The following is a 9,952-nucleotide window of genomic DNA, read 5'->3' on the forward strand; positions in this document are numbered from 1 at the left end:
CCGCGAATCAAACCGCGAATTAAACCGCGACCCCGCGAATCAAACCGCGAATTGAACCGCGACCCCGCGAATTAATCAACCACCCACCCACCCACTTTCATCTGACCCCCCTACTGGGCCCCAACGACCAGGTCGACGCCAAAAACGTTGCGCCAGAACCGGCATTACTACACTACTCACCGGCCTATATGCTTTGTATATGTATGCTCGCAAGAAAATAATAACACGCAGAAATCAGGAGCGAGATGAAGCCTGTGGTTCCTCAGCGTTCGCAGCTGCCGTTTGTAATTGTTTTTTTACGGTGCCCTGTCGGACCTGTTAACGCTACGAGCCTTCCTGGTGATGGATATTAGGTAGACCCAACGAAGTAAAATTCCACATTCTACTTGTGCAATGTCATAATTCGATGGAAAATTAAGAGATGTAGTGATATAATTTTTTTTTAATTTTCGAAATGTTTTTTCACACGGCACACGTGATTCAAAGTTTCAAGAAAATACCTGACCTACTGGCAGTTCGTAACCATAATCTTTGGTGAAAAGTCAAATTACTTTATGGCGGTCGTGGGTCAGGTAGTGGGAATGTTGGGCCGGTGCAGTGGGAATCTCCTAGATAATAAAGGACAATTGTACCTTCGTCCGTTTGTCCACTGTACGGAATATTTATTTCTGTCCCTTTCCCATGCATTTCCTGCTCGTCTACAGCGCAAGTTGAAAAATATTAAATTTTAGTGGAACGGAAAAATAAATTGTCTATTTCACAGATTCTGAAGTTCAACAATAAATTAGGCAATACAGGGAGAAAACACTTTTTGAAAAAGTACCATGGAAAAAACGTAAAAATTTTATTTCAAACCATAATCATGACGTTTGATGTCGATTTCATGACAAATATTATTTCTTACACAAATTTTGAGGAAGTTCGAGTAAAAACTCGGATCTTTTTGCATGGAGAAATTATGCACAAAAACGCAATTTTTATCCGTATAGCGTGCGTTCCCCCTATGTTTATATGGGATCAAGGTTGACATTTTTCTCTCAAGCAAAAGCTCATAAATATCAGTTCTCCGGTTGAAATTATATATGTATTCACCGACATTTTCGGAATTGAAAGAGAATATTCGTTTTTTATGCAAGTTTTAGTCATTTTTTCGTTCTAATTCCGTAAAAACTCACGAAGTAAATAACGCCGCAATTACTTGAGTCGCCATGTAATTGTGTCTGAACTTCTGCAGTTTAAAATCATATGACAGAAATGAAATAACGACTAGATAAAACGGCGAACCCCAAAATGCAAAAGATTATGTGTATACCGATATAGATGAAGGCGAAAACATATGTGTAAAAAATGTGTAAAAAATATTTCGGAGAGAAAATATTGAAAAATTTATTGAATACCATTTTAAAATGTTTTGCATTCTTCATGTATTTTCTTAGAAGGCTACAATAATTAATCCGCAATAATAGTATATTTCGTAACGAATGCAAAAAAGTGTTTTTTGGCGAGTGGGAGGTTTATATCACGAGCCGAAGGCGAGTGATATAATCCCACGAGCTAAAAAACATTTTTTTGCGAGTTACGAACAATATTTTTCATCACAATGTGGCGGAAATTGGACTTTTAGGCACGCGGAGCGTGCCGAAAAGTTCACTTTTCGTCACAGCGCGATGAAAAAGTAATTTACTTGGTCGGTATGTAAGACCGAATATTACCTGAAGACCTTTAATGAACTACGGAGCGGCGGTTTATGATAGGAGATGCCAAATGTCTCACTCATTCTCCATCTCTTTTGGGCTAATGTTTTCACTTAGTTTGGCACTCTTGTCACAAAACGCCGGCTAACAATTTTCACTAGCTGCTCTGAAGGTCAGTCAAAGGAAGACTTCCGAACAGTTAATCTCAGAGCGGTTATTGAGTTAAAATTTCTGTTACAATCCAAAAAAGTACGCGCCAATATGCCGCAAACGCGACAAACGTTGGATGTCCTATTAATCGGTAAGGCAATCCCAGATATTGATGGCAATCAATTGCCTTCAAATAGACAAGCTCTGCAATGTTACTTTTATTACACAAGGCATGTTGCACCGAAACTTGTACCTCGCTAAGCTGCAATGTATGTGGTGCGAAGTGTGCTCTGTTTTGGAAACATGCAAGCATTCCAATTGTGAAGGAGTCGCATACAATAACTAAACTGGAGAAATTAGTGCAGCGCTATCAATCTATTATCAAGCTAGGATCTAGGAAGGAGAAATATCCTTCGGCACAACAGAAGATCATTGATTTTCAATATTTTTTGGACAATTTGTTCGATATCGCTCATCAGACCCAAGTGAATCAAATGAAGAACGAAGATGCTAGAATTATAATGAACGACCATCGAAAAGAATGAGAAAAGAGTCGTTTAGATCAAATCATTGACAGCAACATCATTTGATAGTACTGAAGAAGCAGGACAAGAAATAACGGAATCATTGGAACAAGGTATGTTGGTATGAATGGTTATCTTAATAAATAATAATCCCACTATTTATTTTGATTGGAGGAATCACTCATTCCCCCAGTAAATTTCAACGAATATGTATAACAAATTTCATGGAATATCTCCCAATCTGAAGAGGATAGCAAATTATAAATGAGGCCCTTTTTGTAGAGAAGAATGAGATACAAGAACGATATCAACAAATATTTTGCCGTCTCTTTTCATTCCAAATGTATTCCGCGAAATCACAATTCTTGTTTTTCTATTGAATCACTGAAATTTCCAGCATATAAGAAGAATTATAGAGCTGCAAACAACTCCAATTTCCGCTCACTAAGTGATTGTTGACTTACTAGTGGCTAATTTTTTTTAATTGATACATGTTGATACGTAGATCAAATTTTTCTAATGATTTTTTTACAGTTCGAGTGGAATGCATATAAGAAAAACACTAGGAAAGTCTTTGAAAAGGCCTTTTTCTCGAGTTGTGAAGAAATAGTCAACTTTTTTAAATTGGTCATAAAATTATTTTTTAAAGCTCTCAATGAGTTCTATATTTTTTGTCTTCTAGGTTTTTTCGATTTACCACATTGTGAATTCGCAATTTCAATTATTTTATAAATTTGATTTAACAATGATTGTACTGATGGCTGTTTTTCTTACTGATCGAAACCTTTCCATATTTAGTTGAAATTTTGTAGATAGTTTTCATATTTTTGGATGACGTAATCATAAAAAAATGATAATATAGGGCAGAATACTTCTGTGATAACTGTGGTGTATCCGTAGCGCTTCAGGTGGCAGAGTGGGGGTAAGGCAAACCCACGTTAATGTCAGGGAGTGGTGGAAGAGGTGATTCAATTCATGGGGTCAAAGAAATTGGTCTTTTATAATTTGTGTATCAAGTTTTGCACATTTTAGATTTTTAGAATTTCAGATCTATTGAGGATTTTATTTTTCTCATGGACAAAATATATTGCCGGGGAAATTATATATATATAATATAAATGTAAGACATATTTGCGGAATAAATGACGTTAGGCGAAGTCATATCAATCTGAAAGAGTGGCGTAAAATTTATTCAACACAGGGTCAATTATATTTCTCAAAAATTCACTCTTTCGATCCTAGTCTCGAGTCATGAGTGGCATCAATTGCTTGGTGTTCCTAGACTCGAAGGTGGCAGCGGGAAAGCGCAAGCAGAGGCAGTATATAAATATTTGAAGGAATGGAACCTCCTCGATAATGTGGGCATTATGGTTTTTGATACCACCGCGAGCAATACAGGCCCCACCAATGGTGCATGCATTTTGCTTGAAGAACTTATTGGAAGGGATCTTCTGCATTTAGCCTGTCGCCATCATGTCCTCGAACTTCTTTTGAAAGCAGCTTTCGAATCAGTATTGGCGTGCACTTCTGGGCCCGACGTTCCAATTTTCAGAAGGTTCCAAGGGCAATGGAGCAATATGGATAAAGACAATTTTTCACCAGGAGTTCATGACGCCACTGTCAAGAAAGCACTGCGCCATGATGATATGTCGGACATTCTCACTTTTGCTGAGGCACAATTGAAGGTTAGTACCATGTCGAAATTTTCGTACTTTTCTTTCCATTTTTCGTCCATGATCGGATAATGTTCTATTTCTCTGTCCACTTGATAGGATAAAAACGTCCGAATGGACTACAGGGAATTCCTAGAACTGGTGGTAATCTTCCTGGGAGGAAATCTGACAAGAGGCAACCGTTTCCCAGCTTTGGGCCCCATTCACCATGCTAGGTGGATGTCCAAAGCGATCTATTCACTCAAAATTTTTCTCTTCAAAGACCAATTCTATCCTAAGTTGACGCTCAAAAAGTCAGGTTTAATTGATATATGTATTTTTATTGTACTTTCGTACCAGAGAGCTTGGTTCACGGCTATGAATTCAGTGACAGCTCCAACCAACGATTTGAAATTGTTACAACAATTGGCAGCAAATGCCAATTGTTTTAATCGTTTCTCGTTGAAAGTATGGAAAGCTGCATTTGAAAAGTTTGTGACCCACCTTTGGTACTTATCAGAAGAATTAATAGCTTTCGCTTTCTTCGACGAAAATGTGAGTGCAGATTGTGAGAGAAAGATGTGTCAAGCCATCAAATCTCGTCCTGCTCTTAATAACAATAAAAAGAGGAGCAGAATAAGAATCAAAGACATGTCATCAATATCTGAATTAAGTCTTGATTCCTTCGTAACTAAGAATGCATTAAAATTTTTCGAAATTTTGAGACACGATCCTACTTTTTTGGATAGTGATTCAGTCACATGGATGACGAGAGACGATTTTGCTACAGCTTTGCAAATTGTCAAATCACTTCACGTGACAAATGATCTTGCTGAGGGGAGTGTCGCTCTCGTAAGTGAATACAACGATTTACTTACGAAAGATGAAACCAGCAAACAAAATTCGATGTTAGTTGTACCGAAATTCCGAGAATTATCACCGGGTTGCTCCAGAGAAGACTTGCAGTTTTCACTCGAGAATTATTCGTATAACCAATCGGCGGAGACTTCAAGCAGTGCAGATTAAATTAATATATTTGCTTCCAAATGGAAGCTTTGAATTCGTTTGATCTTCACATATTTTAATTTTTCTTGGAAATTACATAAAATGATCTGAAACTTAAAAATAGAAACTTTGGTGATCATGTCTGTATATGCGAACGCCCACCGTTACCTTTTCGATGGTAAATTTTTATAAAATCGAATCAAGAAACGGTTGAAATTATTTCAAGAAATCTGAAAAAGATTAGGGAGGGCTAACACTATGCCCGATTCCAGTCCAATCGATTCAGTAGTTTTTGAACAATCATCATTTGTCTGTATTTTCTTTTAGTAGTTTTTATGACTCAAAACTACTCAATCGATTCCATTTTTTCATTCTTAAATATATATATAAATATTGTTAGATTAAGGAATATTAGTAGTTCTATTTTACTCATTTTCATGATTTATAATATCTAAAAAGAGAACGCCCTCCGAAATTTATTTCACAATTGTGGAAAGTATTTATTGAAATAAAACTTGGGATTTTTCGTGGAAAAAATTGCGACATTTACAAATTGGATGTTTCTCAATCTCCCTATCTTACTTGTTCAATTTTTCTCCTTGCATACGATTTTTCCAAGTTTCAATTGAACCCTATGTAATTTATAGTACTTATCTATACCAATATCTTGCTATTATCATTTATCAGACAAACTACGATACTGACAAAACCGGATAGAAATTAGATCACACTGGAAATCACCGTTTGAATTTGATTTTCAGCGTTTAATAAAGATTACAATCGAAAAAACTCCACTCCAAATTGAGATATTTCTATCAATCAAGCTTAACTATAGAATCGTTGTAATTTAAGGAATCCAGAAATGTTCATTTTTCATTAAAATGTGAAAAAAAAAATTTGTTTGTCAAAAACTCAAGGGTATACTTTTATTTATTGGGGGTAATAAAGGGTTTAGTCCCGACCGAAGAAAGGTCCGATCACTTGCCTGCCCGTCTCCATTTCAGTATATGGCTCTCATCACGAGCACGGGCTAATCCGAACACCTGACGCTGTCCAAAAATTCGAAAATTTTCGTTTGCATTTTTCTGCGAGTTAGAATAAAGGAAAATACTTCTCGTTTTCTGAGACGATGGTGGGATAGTTGAATAATCACTTAGTGAAAACGAAAGAGGAATAGAACAATTTATATAGCTTTGAGATGCCTTGGAAAACCTCAGTTTTCAGCTAAAATTCTACTTTTCAGAACAATAATTAATGAGTTGAAGAATGCAAAAAAAATATTCCTTTATTGTTCAGCTCACTGGAAAAAGATCAGTGAAAAATACTAATAAAATGCGAATAATTCCCTAACATAATGAGAATTTGAAAGTTTACTAGCGTTTTCACGTGTATATAGCCATAAGAAAGATGCAAAGCTGTGGGCCGTGCTAAAAAACATATCGAAAATCTGAAAAAAATTATATCACTTTATGCCTTCATTTTTCATCGGATTATGACATTGCATAAGTAAAATGTGGAATTTTGCTGGCATGGGTCTACCTAATGGATATCCTCACCGACCGCACAGCTCCATCGTATAACCTGTAACAGACTTTCAAATAGGTAACAAGAGAACCTCTTGAACCTGCAGAGAAGGTCGATTGTTATTATTATTATTGGTCGTCATCCTATGAAGGAGCGACTTGGCGATAGAGTCAAAATGACAAAAATGACAACCAGGTTGAGTTTGCTCGAGAACTGACTGCGAGCAGGAAAAAGGTATATTACCGACCGTGACAGCCATTCTGCGTTCCCAATCCTGATGGCGGCAGCAGAAACGTAGAACTTGTGAGTTCGAGAGAGAATGTCTGCGAACAATTAACCCGATGGGTTAACGGGGCGTGGTGAATCCGATGGCCCCACGGCTTTTTTCGACCGTGTATGTATGCTCGAGAGAATGTCAGCGAGCAAATACACCCAGTGGTCTGTTGACATGCCGTGTAGATGCTCGAGGGAATGCCTGCGAGCTGCAACCTGGGGCGAGGGAATGCCTACGGATCCCCGGCTTGCTATTAATTACGCCTCGCTCGAGGGAAGGCCTGCGAGCGGCAAAAGGGTAAAAGTCGAGGTGGAACCTGCGACTCCCCAATCGCTATTCATACTGCTCTGCTCAAGATGGCCGCGATGATTGGATTACCGCAGCGACTGGCAATCCTGATATTCGACGGTTTTCTCACCGCCTCGTACCTAATCCCTGAAACAAACAACGAAAAGACCAAAGGGAATACTTACCTTGGACCTTTGACTCTCAAACAAAATTATCGCACTCTTGGCGCGTGAAAATTCTAACGAACGTTACAACCACGTTTAGACACACATACACGCTTCGGAAAACGAAAGCGTATTGAGGATTCTTCGCGTCCAAACGCGTCATCCGCGCTGGCCGACACTTGTAACTCAGTTCGAAGTACCCTTCTCCCCCCATAGATGGCTCTCATGGTTTTAGGTACGCATACATGTGAAGGATACGTAAGGTAATCTCCGAAGGGTCAAGCCGAAGGCACAGACATAAAATATCCGATTAATTTTGGAGCACCAGTGGTATTTGACGGATTATTTTTCCACTCCGCAGTGAACAGCATCCGCGGATACATTTACACAGCCATACATTTTTAACCCACTTTTTTGTTTTCTGTCTGATCTGTCAGACAGAATATTAAACGTGAAATGCGTTGAAAGATAAGAAACATTGGAAAAGCTACTAGTGAATTTCCGTCGGAATTTTTGTTAGAAATTTCCGAAATAAAACTGTTTGACAGCTTCAAATACTGCGCTCTGATTGGCTGAAATCCGAGTGAGAAAAATAATCAGTAGTAATACCACGAGACCTCCAAAATTATCGGATATTTCCCGATTGTTTTGTTGCGGAGCAACGAGAGGGAGAAATTTTGCAGATCAAAATCCCGAGCGCGTAGCGCGAGGGATTGTTCTGCAAAACTTATCCCGATCATTGATACGCAGGAAAACATGAGGGAAATGTCCGATTCATTTTGGAGGTCAAGTGATATTCGACGGATTATTTTTGGTAATCGGATCCTTCCCAAACCGACTCATTTTGACTTTCTTGATGACTTTCTTTCACTCCACAGGATAATATTTGACAGTTATTTGGTTAGAGAAACAATTGCAGAGATAGAGGGAAATTATCAAAAGCTACAGGGAAATTATCAAAAGCTAGGGGGAAATAACCACAAGTAATACCACGAAAGCTTCAAAATTATCGAGCAATTCCGATAGGTTCGTTGCAAACAAACGAAGGAATCAAGTTTTTCAGGTTAAAAAATCACAAGTGCGAAACAAGAGTGATTTTTCCTGAAAAACTTGACGACTTCGTTGGTGTGCAGGGAACCTTGAGGGAATTATTCGTTTAATTTTGAAGCTCGAGTAGTATTCAGAAGGGAATTTTCCCATGCAAATGTCGGCCAAAAGAATTGCACTATAAGACAAAATCCACTTGACAGTTCCAACCAGAAGTTCACTTGACCACGGAATCTTTTGTTTTCCACAAATATAGTCAACATGAAAAATTACCAGTTGAATTATCAAAAATTATCAGCTGAATAGCGTGTTGACTATATGAAATAACAGTCGAATAGTGCAATTCTATTGGCTGACATTTGGATGAGAAAAATTTCCGCTGTAATTTTAATTGGGAAGTACTTCATGTTATTGAATACTGAACTCTGATTAGCCCAGGGAAGGCCAGATCCGATTACCAAAAATAATCAACAAAAAAAACCAACATTCAATTCTCAAAAAGTTTTCAAGAGAATTCTCCGATTCTTTGAAAATTTCGAAGAACTTCTCCAGTTTTATACGAAATTCTAGAAAATGCTTGGGTTTCTTAAAAAGTCACGAATGAAAAAATTTAACCCGCGATTACTCGTTCAATGAGGGCGGCGCCGCCCGTTTTTGTCTATTTATATTTTTGTGTTTCTTGACGCTTAAAAATTCGGAAAAATTAGAGTTCCTAGTTCAATCTTTTTATTGAGCATTGGCATTGTCTGTTATCACTTATTTTTGACGTTCATCGTGGGGGGTGGTAAATCAAATTTTTCCTTGCTCACATTTATCCTTCACTGCGCCTATTGTTTTACGGTGATTTCCTCTGTGAGTAGAAAAGTAGCCATCTTACAAATTTCGCAAATGAACAAAAGGTTAGATGTCGAGAGCGTGCAATTGATCATTGAAAAAAAACTAATAATTTCAAAGTTATTTCAAGAGTACAACAGGAAATTCAAAGCTACTGTATATTTCAAACCTCAATGTAAAATTTAATAGAGTCGAAGTTTGTTTGTTAATATCTTTCCCAACTCTAATTTTTCTTTATAAAAACATACCGACACGATTCTGTTGGAAAATGTCCTTTGAAAATTTTCTTTATTTTTTAATAGGACCAAATTTTTCGGATGTCTATTTTATCCCACTCTTGAATAATTTCTCAGTTGTGAACTTTGCCAAGAAGAAATTTTTAAAAATCAATTATTGAAAATGTTTTGGGTGTTCATTTTAGTCTCGTCCATACAGATTTATCAGGTGTCCATAATGCCCAATGAAACGATTTTCAAAAGTTTGAATTAAAAAAAAACATTTCGCAAATTTTTGAGTATCCATTTTACTCTAGTTGTTCGCATTACCCCACCCCCCTCTAATTTTTTCAAAACCGGAGAATTTTCCTAGAATTTTATCTAAAACCTAAGAATTATCTAGAACTGTCTCGAAAACCCAAACTTTTTCTGGAATGTTCTAGAAAACTGAAGAATTTCTTTGAATTTTCCAGAGAATAGAAAAATTTTCTCGAAAATCTAAAAATTTTCTCGATTGTGCTCGGACACCCTAGAATTTTCTCGAATTTTGTTTGAAAACTCTAAATATCCTTATAATTTTT

General features: G+C 37.2%; 1 protein-coding gene across 1 annotated transcript in view; it reads right to left on the bottom strand.

The window, feature by feature from the left end:
- The window catches only part of LOC107041716 (ubiquinone biosynthesis monooxygenase COQ6, mitochondrial), a gene marked incomplete at its 5' end in the record, with an annotated part of 155,139 nt that overhangs the window by 53,747 nt on the left and 91,440 nt on the right, over window positions 1–9,952 (bottom strand).

Source organism: Diachasma alloeum, unplaced genomic scaffold (assembly GCF_001412515.2).
Source record: "Diachasma alloeum isolate Michigan unplaced genomic scaffold, Dall2.0 Dall_scaffold_00372, whole genome shotgun sequence".
NCBI classification, from domain to species: domain Eukaryota; kingdom Metazoa; phylum Arthropoda; class Insecta; order Hymenoptera; family Braconidae; genus Diachasma; species Diachasma alloeum.